The following is an 11,262-nucleotide window of genomic DNA, read 5'->3' as shown; positions in this document are numbered from 1 at the left end:
TTACTGTCTTTTTGATCAAATTAAATCAGCTTTGGTGAGCATTAAAGGGTATCAAAACCTGTAAAAAGAATACCAATTATATATATATATGTATATATATATATATATTTGTGTGTTACGGTGCACACAGCAGGGAAGAACGAGGAACATACAGACGAGGATGTAACTCAAAATACAGTCTTTAATGACTCCAAACAAGGCAGGGCAAGACAGGGCAAGGCTGACACAGACAGGAACATTGGGGAGTAATGAGTAGCCCAGACGAAATTAAACGGAACAGACACTACTATAAATACACAGGATAATTAAGATAATGAGACAAACACAGCTGGACAAGAATTAACTAATAATCACACTAAACAAGGACAGGAAACAAAGCAAATATGGAAACAAGAGGCGGGAACACATGACACACACGACAGAGGACTGACAGTATATATATATATATACACATCACTACATATACATCACTACATTTTAAACCATTCTTCTTCTCCTTATTATTTATATTATTATTATTATTATTGTTTAAATGCTGCTGAAATTAAATTGGACCAGTTTATCATTAAATCTCTGCTATTTTCAATCTTTGTGACTTTTTTTTTTTTTTAGAATCACTGTAAGCATGAGAATATTCTCCAGCACAGCAGTGGTCAAATGAAAGAGGTGTTCATCATCATGTGATCATCTGTTCACTGAACAGGAATTGCTCCACTGACACCTCACAAAGAGAGAATGACAAGGCAGAAAAGGCAGCTGTAATTCAACGTCTCTCTCCACCACAGTCATCCACCGTCACTAAGTTTCTTTGCATTACACTCCCCATCGCCTCTGGTCAAGGAAATAATTAATTTTGCCTTCCTTATATTGATATCTTGTTTGTACAGTATGTTTGACCATGGACACTCTTTGTGAAAACATCTCTATGCATGACAGACGTGAGACAACTTTGATTTATTGATTTATATAATCCAATATAAACCAAACAATGAATTCTAGAAAATTTGACAAACTAAGGCAGGATATAATGAAGGCAAAACATCAGTTACATCACCTCTTTCATTTGCTATTTGCGCTGTAACACAAAGCTTAAAACACAGTGAGATAAAGAATGTATATTCAGAAATTTATTGTATCAACAAAAGAGAAAAGTGACAAAAGCCAGTTTGAAACTAGGATCCACATTATTTGACTGAAAACACAACTGTAACTCAGACTCACTGAAACTCTGTCTCTGTATACATTGTGTTCTAGACATTACTGTTCTAAAGTTTGGGGTTATTTCTTTATTTATTGAAAGTCATTAATTCCTTTATTCGGCAGGGATGCATAACATTAAAGGGGAATCAAAATGGACAGTAACAACATTTATAATGTTACCTTTATAATATTTATAAATTAAATAAATGCTGTTCTTTAGAACTTTCGGTAACATTTTATTTTAAGGTGTCATAATACAGAGTAATTACCTAATTAAGTACTTAGTAGTAGCTGTTGTACTTACTTGAAACAGAATATACTTACCATGTAACTAAGTTATGGAATAGCCTTGAATTACAGTTTACAATTATGTACATAGGCAGCTACTGTTACACATATGTAACAGGCTGAGTCTGTTACACAGCTACTTGTACACTTAAGTACAATCTTGATACACTTTATTTGAAGTAGCTTATGTTTGTGTAATATTATGTAATCGTAATGTAATTAGAAGTGTATTACATGTATTTTAGCTGTGTACGGTGGGTCATATCAAACTTAGGTGCAGCTGGATAAGGTGGACAGTATAAATACACATGAAGTACACTTAAGTACAATCTTGATACACTTTAAGTAGCTTATGTCTGTGTAATTTTATAATTACATTGTATAAAGTTTGCAATGCATACTGTATGTAACAAAGTTTTGGTTACATAAATAGCTGTGTAACAGACTCGGTCTGTTACATATGTGTAACAGCAGCTGCCTATTACATCTACATAATTAAAAACTGTAATTATAGGCTGTTCCATAACTTAGTTACATGGTAAATACATGTTTTTCATGTAAGTACAACATTTACTACTAAGTACTTAATTAGGTAATTACTCTGTATTATGGACACTTTAAAATAAAGTGTTACTGAACTTTCTATTAATTGACAAATCCAATAAGTAAACATATAAATCATGTTTTCCACAAAAAAAATATATTAAGAAACAACTGTTTTCAGCTATGGATAATAATAAGAAATGAACTGAAGACTGTAGTAATGATGCTCACATTTGAAAATACTTTCAAATAGAAAGCTGTTACTGTAATTACAATAATATTTCACAGTAATACTCCTTTACTGTATTTTCACAGGGCTAGTTTTGGAGAACTTAAAACCAGAAATGTAAAGCTTATAATTTAATAAAATCATGTTGTAAAATTGGATAAAACTGCACAGAAAAGTTTAGTATTGCATATGTGTTGTCCTCATTCACTTCAATCCGCCCATATATTTACTGTATTGTAAATGCCTCATTATAACTCCTTTTTTAAAGAAGGGGTGGACAAGTCTAATTATTTATGGTAATCAACATTATGCCATAAATAAGCATAACTTACTGCACCTGGAATATTTTGTTAATCCCAAGCACTGTGTGGCAGGGTAGAAGGAATACGCGACCAGCAGAGCTTGGGTTAAGGCCCCAGAGGGTGGATTTTATTAAGAAATGGGTGAATACGTGGATGGTTTCACGCTGGTGGCGTTGCTCCCAGTCGTTTCCAGGTGCGGGCGAATCCGTGTGGTGCTCGTGGCGGTACTGATCGGTTACACACTGGTGTCTGGAACGGGATAGAGAAAAGAGCGTTAGGGTGCTGTCTCATGGAGAGGCTTCACACTCTTCCTCTGTGAGCATGCTGTTTAAATACAGCCAGTCTGACAAGGCGCAGATGTGGCCGATCAGCCCGTGATGAGCTGTGAACAGGTGCTCCACGTGAATTTCCAGGGCAACGCTGATGTGGACTCGGGACGCTCGTCACAACTGATAGCAGAGGCAATGACGCACACACACACACACATATATATATATATATATTTTTATATTTCTTTTTTCTTATACGAGCGTGGTACTGCTTCACTGATTTACACCAAAAGATCATGTACAAAGTACTTTGAAAAAAACAACAAAAAAACAAACGGGTGTCACCTATTTGTAATTACAGTATTTACAGTATGTTGCTGTCATTATATCTATTATTTACAGTAAGTAGTGTGATGTCACACACACATTATGCAGCACACATTACACTTGTTTGATAATATTAAATTCATTTTTATAGCTGTTTAATATATCAAATAATTCACAATGTAAAGTACTATCATTTTAAAGTTTTAAAGACCCCACATTTACTGAGTATTTGATTATGAGTATTACTGTGATGCAAAATGCACTTCAAAAGGCTTAGGTTACACATTCAACAGCAGGCAGAGACTAAGGTAAACATAGGGGTTATATATTAGACTCATGATGTAATACAGGTGAGGACAGCTAGGGTTGGGACATGACAATACACTTGATGACAGAGAAAAAAAAACACTTGAAACATTCTGAATATCTTTCAAGATAAATCACTGAACAAGTTTTAGAGGAAGCTTTGTTTTTATTTATGGCATTAGAAAAATATGCTAGTGAGCAGCTCCTCCTCTTGTCCTTCATTTATCCTTGGAGAAATGGGAGTCATCTGATTTCTTTGGTTTGGTGTGGTTAGGGTCTCAAATTTAGGCCCTGGCCCGAGACGCTCAGGCCCTAGCCTGGCCCGTGTCAGAGAGCTTGACAGAATTACCAGCCCGAGTCCGTCCCGAGCCCGTCTTTTTTCCCCCTTCTCTGTAAATTAAAGAAGTTAAATAAGTTTTTTTCTTTTTTAAAGTAACGACCAAGCGGCCAGCGGCAGACCGGCAGGCTGATCCATGTTTGATCAATTTAGCCTTCTCAAATCATCACGAATTGCCTAAAATAAAATCTATAGATATACTAAAACAGTTCAAGCATATAACAATGTTTAAACGTTAAACCTAGATAAATGTACGCTGCATCCTAGTTTGTTCATTTTTTTTTCAATGGAAACAACTTACGCCGTAGTCATTTTTGCTCATAAAATTAAGGGTATTACATCATTCGGAACTGTAAAGGGTCTACTTTTATTTGTGTGCACTCACAATATCAACAAAACTTTTTATAAAATATATAAAATAATTTGATAAAATAAAGAAAACAATAATGCTCTTTCTGCCGCCTCGTCTTGAACAAGAGCGCTTCACAAAAATGAACCGAAAGTCAGCGAATACATGCCTCACAGACATGATAAATATATCTATAGAATTACTACTTAAGTAAATCAAATCCAAAACAAAAACTCTTTCATTATAAGATGAAGATGCACTAATTAGGAGATGGCGAGTCAGGATCATCATCTTCATATTTGCAACACTGATTAGCAGACATGAGAAGAATAAACCAGTGTTTTGATGACTTTAGTTTAGAAAATCATTGTATTATATGGCAGCAAGTGACACACTAAAATGACCTATGTCAGAAGAAAAGACATGGGAAAGTGTTAAAAGGAAGCATACTGAGGAAGGACAATGGGGAAGTTACAGCCATTTTTTTGGCAGAAAGTTCCCTCTCATTTCAACAGACTTATTCAGCCATCATCAATACAGTTTGTCCAGCCCAGGTGGGATCCTTATCTGTGAACTTCTTCTGTAGTTCACACATTTATGTAAGCAATCAATATCACTTCAGTACTACAGTACTGTGGTGGATTTACCACTGTTAGAATTTATTTTTAGATAATCTTGTCTCAAAATGACATGTAAAACAAAAATAACTTAGTCACGTTACATGTCACAGAAATGGTCACTTCTATCAAAGTAGGTGGTATTTTGGTTAAAAAAAAGCTCCTAAATGGACCACACATTATGCTAGTCAAAGGTCAGTCTACATGACACTGCTGTGAATGAAATAATCGTTGGTCCCTGTTGAGTGTAATTTATCTTACCAGAAGAGGGCAATGTTTGACCATTTTTTAGGTTGTCTTGGCTCTACTGAGTGCCATTCTTTGCTTTGGGTAAGGAGCTTCCATTGGTGACCATGATAGTTTCTGGGGAAGTGCTGGTGTTTCCAAAGATGGAATAAGGACATTCAAAATGAGACTAATAATGACAACAACAAGTAGTTTTACACATTAATAAATTAAAGTCATTTGAGTGGTGTACACTCCAGTGAGATGAAGAATGCACTCAGTCTTTTCTATAGACTTTAACAGTTTAGATGCCATGCTGAATTTAACGCTGATGAAAATGAGGTTTTGAGGGATAGACTTACAACCCGAATTCTGGAAATGTTGTGATTTTTTTATTTTTTTTTTATTTTAATAAAACGAAAACTAAAGGAATTTCAAATCACATGAGCTAATATTTTATTCACAATAGAACATATGTAGATAACACAACAAATGTTTAAACTGAAAAACAGTACAATTTCATGCACAAAATGACCTAATTTCAAATTTGATGCCTGCTACAGGTCTCAAATTAGTTGGGACGGGGGCATGTTTAGCATGGTGTAGCATCTCCTCTTCTTTTCAAAACAGTTTGAAGACATCTGGGCACTGAGGTTATGAGTTTCTGGAGTTTTGGTGTTGGAATTTGGTCGTATTTTTTGTTTAATAATACGCCAAATGCTCTCTATAGTTGAAAGATCTGGACTGCAGGCAGGCCAATTCAGCACCCGTACTCTTCTATTACGAAGGCATGTTGTTGTAATAGCTGCAGTAAGTGGTTTTGTATTGTCCTGCTGAAATATATAAGGCCTTCCCTGAAATAGACGTTGTCTGGAGGGGAGCATAAGTTGCTCTAAAACCTTTATATACCTTTCAGCATTCATAGTGCCTTCCAAAACATGCAAGCTGCCCATACCGTATGCACTTATGCACCCCCATACCATCAGAGATGCTGGCTTTTGAACTGAATGCTGATAACACACTGCAAGGTCTCCCTCCTCTTTAACCCGGAGGACACGGCGTCCGTGATTTTCAACAAAAATGTCATATTCGGACTTGTCTGACCATAGAACACTTTTCCACTTTGAAACAGTCCATTTTAAAAGAGTCTTGGCCCACAGGACATGATGGCTCTTCTGGACCATGTTCACATATGGCCTCCTTTTTGCATGATAGAGCTTTATTTGCCATCTGCAGATGGCCTGGTGGATTGTGTTTACCAACAGTGGCTTCTGGAAGTATTCCTGGGCCCACTTAGTAATGTCAATGACAGAATCATGCCGATGAGTGATGCAGTTTCCTCTGAGGGCCCAAAGAGCGCGGGCATACAACAAAGGTCTTTGGCCTTGTCCCTTACGCACAGAGATTTCGCCAGATTCTCTGAATCTTTCAATGATGTTATGCACTGTAGATAATGAGATTTACAAAGCCTTTGCAATTTGACATTGAGGAACGTTGTTTTTAAAGTATTTCACAGATTGGAGAGCCTCTGTCCATCTTTACTTCTGAGAGGGTCTTCCTCTCTGAGACATCCCATTTATGTTACAGACCTGATGTCAATTAACTAAAATTAGTTGGTAGATGTTCTCCCAGCTGAATCTTTTCAACATTTCTTGCTTTTTCAGCCCTTTGTTGCCCCCGTGCCAACTTTTTTGAGACCTGTAGCAGGCATCAAATTTGAAATGTGCTCATTTTGTGCATACAATTTTCAAATTGATCAGCTTAAACATTTATGTTATCTACGTTCTACTGTGAATAAAATATTGGCTCATGTGATTTGAAATTCTTTTAGTTCCTCTTCAGGAACTCGAGCTGCGTCAGGAGACGCTTTGGGGAATGCCTACCGTGTAACCGGCTCTGAATACCAATGAAATCTGTCCAATGGATGGGAGGGACGTGAAACCGGCATCAGGTTTCTGTCATTCAGCTAAGCGCTCTGTGTCTTGTAAGTCTTATTTATTGTTGTCTGTCCGTTTTGCAAGGTCATGTCAAAAAGGCTTTGTAAAACTAAGCATGGGAGAAGTGAGGCACAATACAGGCTGTTATTTGTGTGTAGAGGAATGCTCACAGCTTGTGTGTGCTTTGCTTGGGAGCGAGGCGCGCGGAGGCAGCCCTCGAGGGGGCTGACTGTCCGCACTGCGGGGGTTTTCCTCTGCGTATGCTTCACTCCCGAAAGGCCCTATTCTCTGGAAAGGGTTCTTTCATTGGCGTTCCCCGCGGCGCGGGTCCCGCTTCTGCTGAGGCGGAGCTGAGGCGGAGCGGAGACAGCGCTCGTGGGGTTTGCAACGGGATCTAGCAGAGGGATCGGAGACGAGCGAGTCTCTATCTCCATACTCACCTGCTGGATCCCGCGAGCGCAATACAAGCTGTGTGTTCCTCCCTGCAAACGTTTTTTCTGTGTGGGAGATACACACAGCTTGTGTGCGTTTGGCGTTCCCCGCGGCGCTCCCCCGCTTCCGCTGAGGCGGAGCGAGGGCGGCGCTCGTGGGGTTCGCATCGGGATCTGATGGAGGGATTGGAGACGAGCGAGTCTCTATCTCCATCCTCACCTGTCAGATCCCATGACCGCTCCTCGGGTTCGGAAGCCCGCCTTGTGGTTACTTCCCCTCGGTCAGCGGCATTGGCATCTGCGTTTCTCGTGTCTTCCTCCGAGGAGGTTGACATGGGAAGCATCGAGCATGTTGCACCCACTCTGTCACCCCAATATGTGGAGCTTGTGGAGTGTCTTGTCGAACCGCAGAGAGGGTTATACAAGCGTTTTCTGCGGTTTCAGACTCACCTCCACATCGGAGCCTGCCTTTTTTTCCCCGACCTCCACACTGAGGTGTCGAGGTCGTAGAGAAAACAATTCGGCCCGCCTCTTCGTCCCCTCATTCGAGTACTACGGTAATGTGATGGGGACGAGTGAGCGCGGTTACAGAGCGATGCCATGTGTGGAACAGAGGCTTGCGAGCTATCTGTCCCCTGACGCTGAGTCGTCTCTGAAGGCAAGGGGTACGCGGCAGCAGGTCGGGGTATAAGCGGTACAGCACCATGGTGGTGTTGCGGGCATGCCAGGCTGACCTGTTCAAGGAGTTGGATGAGGGCGAGGGATTTTTTTTTATATGTGTGTGCGTGCGTGTGTATGGTGTGGGGAATGTGGCCGTATCTGCATGATTATCATATGTATGGACACACATCAGCGTGTTTATTACCGACTCTATGACGGCTATCATTGTGATTCAATGATCAGCTATTATTGATTATATGGCCCATCTGTTTGATTATCATCTGTATGGACGCACATCAGCGTGTGATTACTGACTATATGACCATGTCTGCCAATATCACTTCATGTCTGGCAATCAGAATATAAACTTCAGTATACATACTATATACAAAGCAATTTTTTTCTATTTTGTTTTTCTTTTTTATTACTCAAATAATTATTTTTGTATTTTTTAGTGCTCAAATAAATCACTTATATGATGTCTAAAATTATGTCTATTATTTTATAATTGAAAAACTATGCAGGAATATGTATAATGACTAAAATAGTTTGTTTAATTCTGCAATACATTTGGTGGTTATTTTTCCTCAAACAGGGGGGGTGGGAGGACTATAAATAGTTTCAGAAAACATATTGCAGGAATCTCATTTTTCATGGTATCGTCTTCAAATTTGAAATATAAACTCATGAGACACATGGCTTTCAATCCATTACTTTTCTGGATTGCTCCAGGACGTATTTCATGTATTTGTATATGAAATAAAAATACATTCAGTGTGGAAAAATATTTTTCAAGGCACATCAGTGTCTATAACTTTTTATCTTTTTGAGCATTATCAACTCTGGATGATGGATAGCAAAGCCTAGAGTGTCTTCTTTCCAAAGATACCTAATTTTTTGTGTAGCACACTTTGTCTGGAACTGTTACCGTTTTAATTTAGGTAGTTTATTTTCACCTGTGAGGCCCAAAATGGGGGGCGAAGGTTAACAGGTTAAGGAAAGAAGCCATCGAGGTGGGTCCTCCTTACGAAGAGAGTCTGGGTTCTACAGCCGGTACTTCATAGTTCCAAAGCGGATGGAGGATTACGTCCCATTTTAGATCTGCATCAATTGAACCGCTCAGTCTGCAAGACTGAAGTTCAAGATGCTCAGGTAAGTATCTCAGATCAAGTCCGAGGACTGGTTTGACACATAGATCTAAAAGACGCATACTTCCATGTCTCCATCCTTCTCACTCACAGGAAGTTCCTGAGGTTTGCTTTCGGGGGCAAAGCTTACCAATATCGGGTGAAAGAAGGCCAGTCACTCACTGTCAAGCAGTTTCAGATACTGCTGGGTCTGGTGGCAGCTGCGTCCAACGTGATACCTATTGGCCTGCTGTACATGAGATCCCTACAGTGGTGGCTCAAGACCAAGAGGTTCTCCCCGAGGGGAAACCCGCTTCGCATGATCAAGGTCACGCGGCGATGCCTACGTGCCTTAGACATGTGGAGACAACTTTGGCTCTTGTCCCAGGGCCCGTTGTTGGGAGCTCCGTGTCACTGCGTACGCTAGCGACGGACGCATCCTTCACCGGTTGGGGAGCGGTCATGAGTGGCCACCCTGCCCACGGTCTGGGGAGGGGTCATCATCTCGCTTGGCATGTGCTCAGGCTCGAGATGCTGGCCGTGTTTCAGGCTCTGAAATACTTTCTCCCAGACTTAAGAGGTTGCCATGTGTTAGTTTGCACCGACAACACATCGGTGGTCTCTTATAGCAACCACCAAGGAGGTCTGCGGTTCACGCCCCCTGTACAGGCTGGCGCACCAGATCCTTGTGTGGGCTATGAGGCCGAGCTCTCCTGGTTGTTCGAGCTGGCATTGCTCCCCTCAACTTTAAGGGTCACCTTTGAGCATGCCGCTCCCTTCTGAGCGTCTGAGTTCCCTCTCATTCTGAGAGTTAAGTGCTCCGCTCTCCAGAGCTCTGCCTTGGTAGAGCTAGCATTGCTCCACTCACTATAGAGGGTCCCTCCCGGCTCTCCTGTTGGTTGAACTGGCATTGTTCCCCTCAACTTAGAGGGTCACTTTGAGCATGCCGCTCCCTTCTGAGCGTCTGAGTTAGCATCTCAATGTGGGAGCAGACACCCTGTCGAGGCAGGGGCTGTTATCCGGGGAATGGATGCTTCACACCGAGGTGTTTAAGCAAATCTGGAGAGTGTTTGGCCAGGCTCAGGTGGACCTCTTCGCCACTCAGACAGTGCAATGTCCCCTCTGGTACTCTCTACGTCATCCAGCTCTGAGGGGCTGGATGCCATGGTACAGACGTGGCCGAGGCTTCGTCTGTATGCCTTTCCCCCGATTGGTCTGCTCCCCGGAGTTCTGGAGAGAGTGCCCCGGGACGGACTCCGGCTGCTATTAGTAGCCCCGTTCTGGCCGGGCCGAGTATGGTTCTCGGACCTGATTTACCTCCTCGACGGCTCTCCATAGGAGATTCCAGTCAGGGGGGTCTCCTCTCACAGGAAGCTTGTGGAAGCTGTGGGTGTGGAACCTTGTGGAAGCTGTGGGTGTGACCCCTGAGGGGGCACGGCTCGTAGCTTCCGGTCCAACAACCGAGGTTGTTGAGACCATTCTCCAATCCAGAGCTTCCTCTACGAGGAGACTGTATGCCCTGAAGTGGAGACTCTTCACTTCATGGTGCGGAGATCACCAGCTCGACCCAGTTAACTGCCCGGTTGGTAGAGTGCTGGAGTTCCTGCAGGCTCGACTCTCCGCAGGGTTAGCCCACTCCACCTTGAATGTTTTTGTGGCGGCATTTTCGGCCTACCACACCCTTCTTGGTGGACAGTCAGTGGGCAGACACCCGCTAGTTACACGTTTCCTCCGTGGTGCACTGAGGATTTAGTCCTCCTCCCTTTCGGGAGCCTGACCAGCAAAAGCTAAATCGTATGTGTCCAGTGTGCGCACTTCATGTGGTCACGCATACGTCCACAGAGCTGCCATGTGGAGAAGGGCGGACCAGTTGCTTGTTTTCTACGGTCCCCCTAAGAGAGGTCTTCCTGCTTCCAAGCAGACCCTCAGTTGGTGGCTTGTGGATGCCAATCAGATGGCTTATGAGTTTTCTGACCTCCCCTCGCCGATGGGAGTCAGAGCTCATTCCACGAGGAGTGTGGCGGCCTCCAGGCCTTTCTCGCAGGTGTCCCTATCCAGGACATCTGCAACGCTGCGGGATGGTTTACACCCTGACCTTGTCAGGTTTTATGGCCT

The sequence above is a fragment of the Barbus barbus genome (assembly GCF_936440315.1).
Source record: "Barbus barbus genome assembly, chromosome: 31".
Classification (NCBI taxonomy): Eukaryota; Metazoa; Chordata; class Actinopteri; order Cypriniformes; family Cyprinidae; genus Barbus; species Barbus barbus.
The sequence above is the reverse complement of the archived record's forward strand: the minus strand, read 5'-3'. Positions refer to the sequence as shown.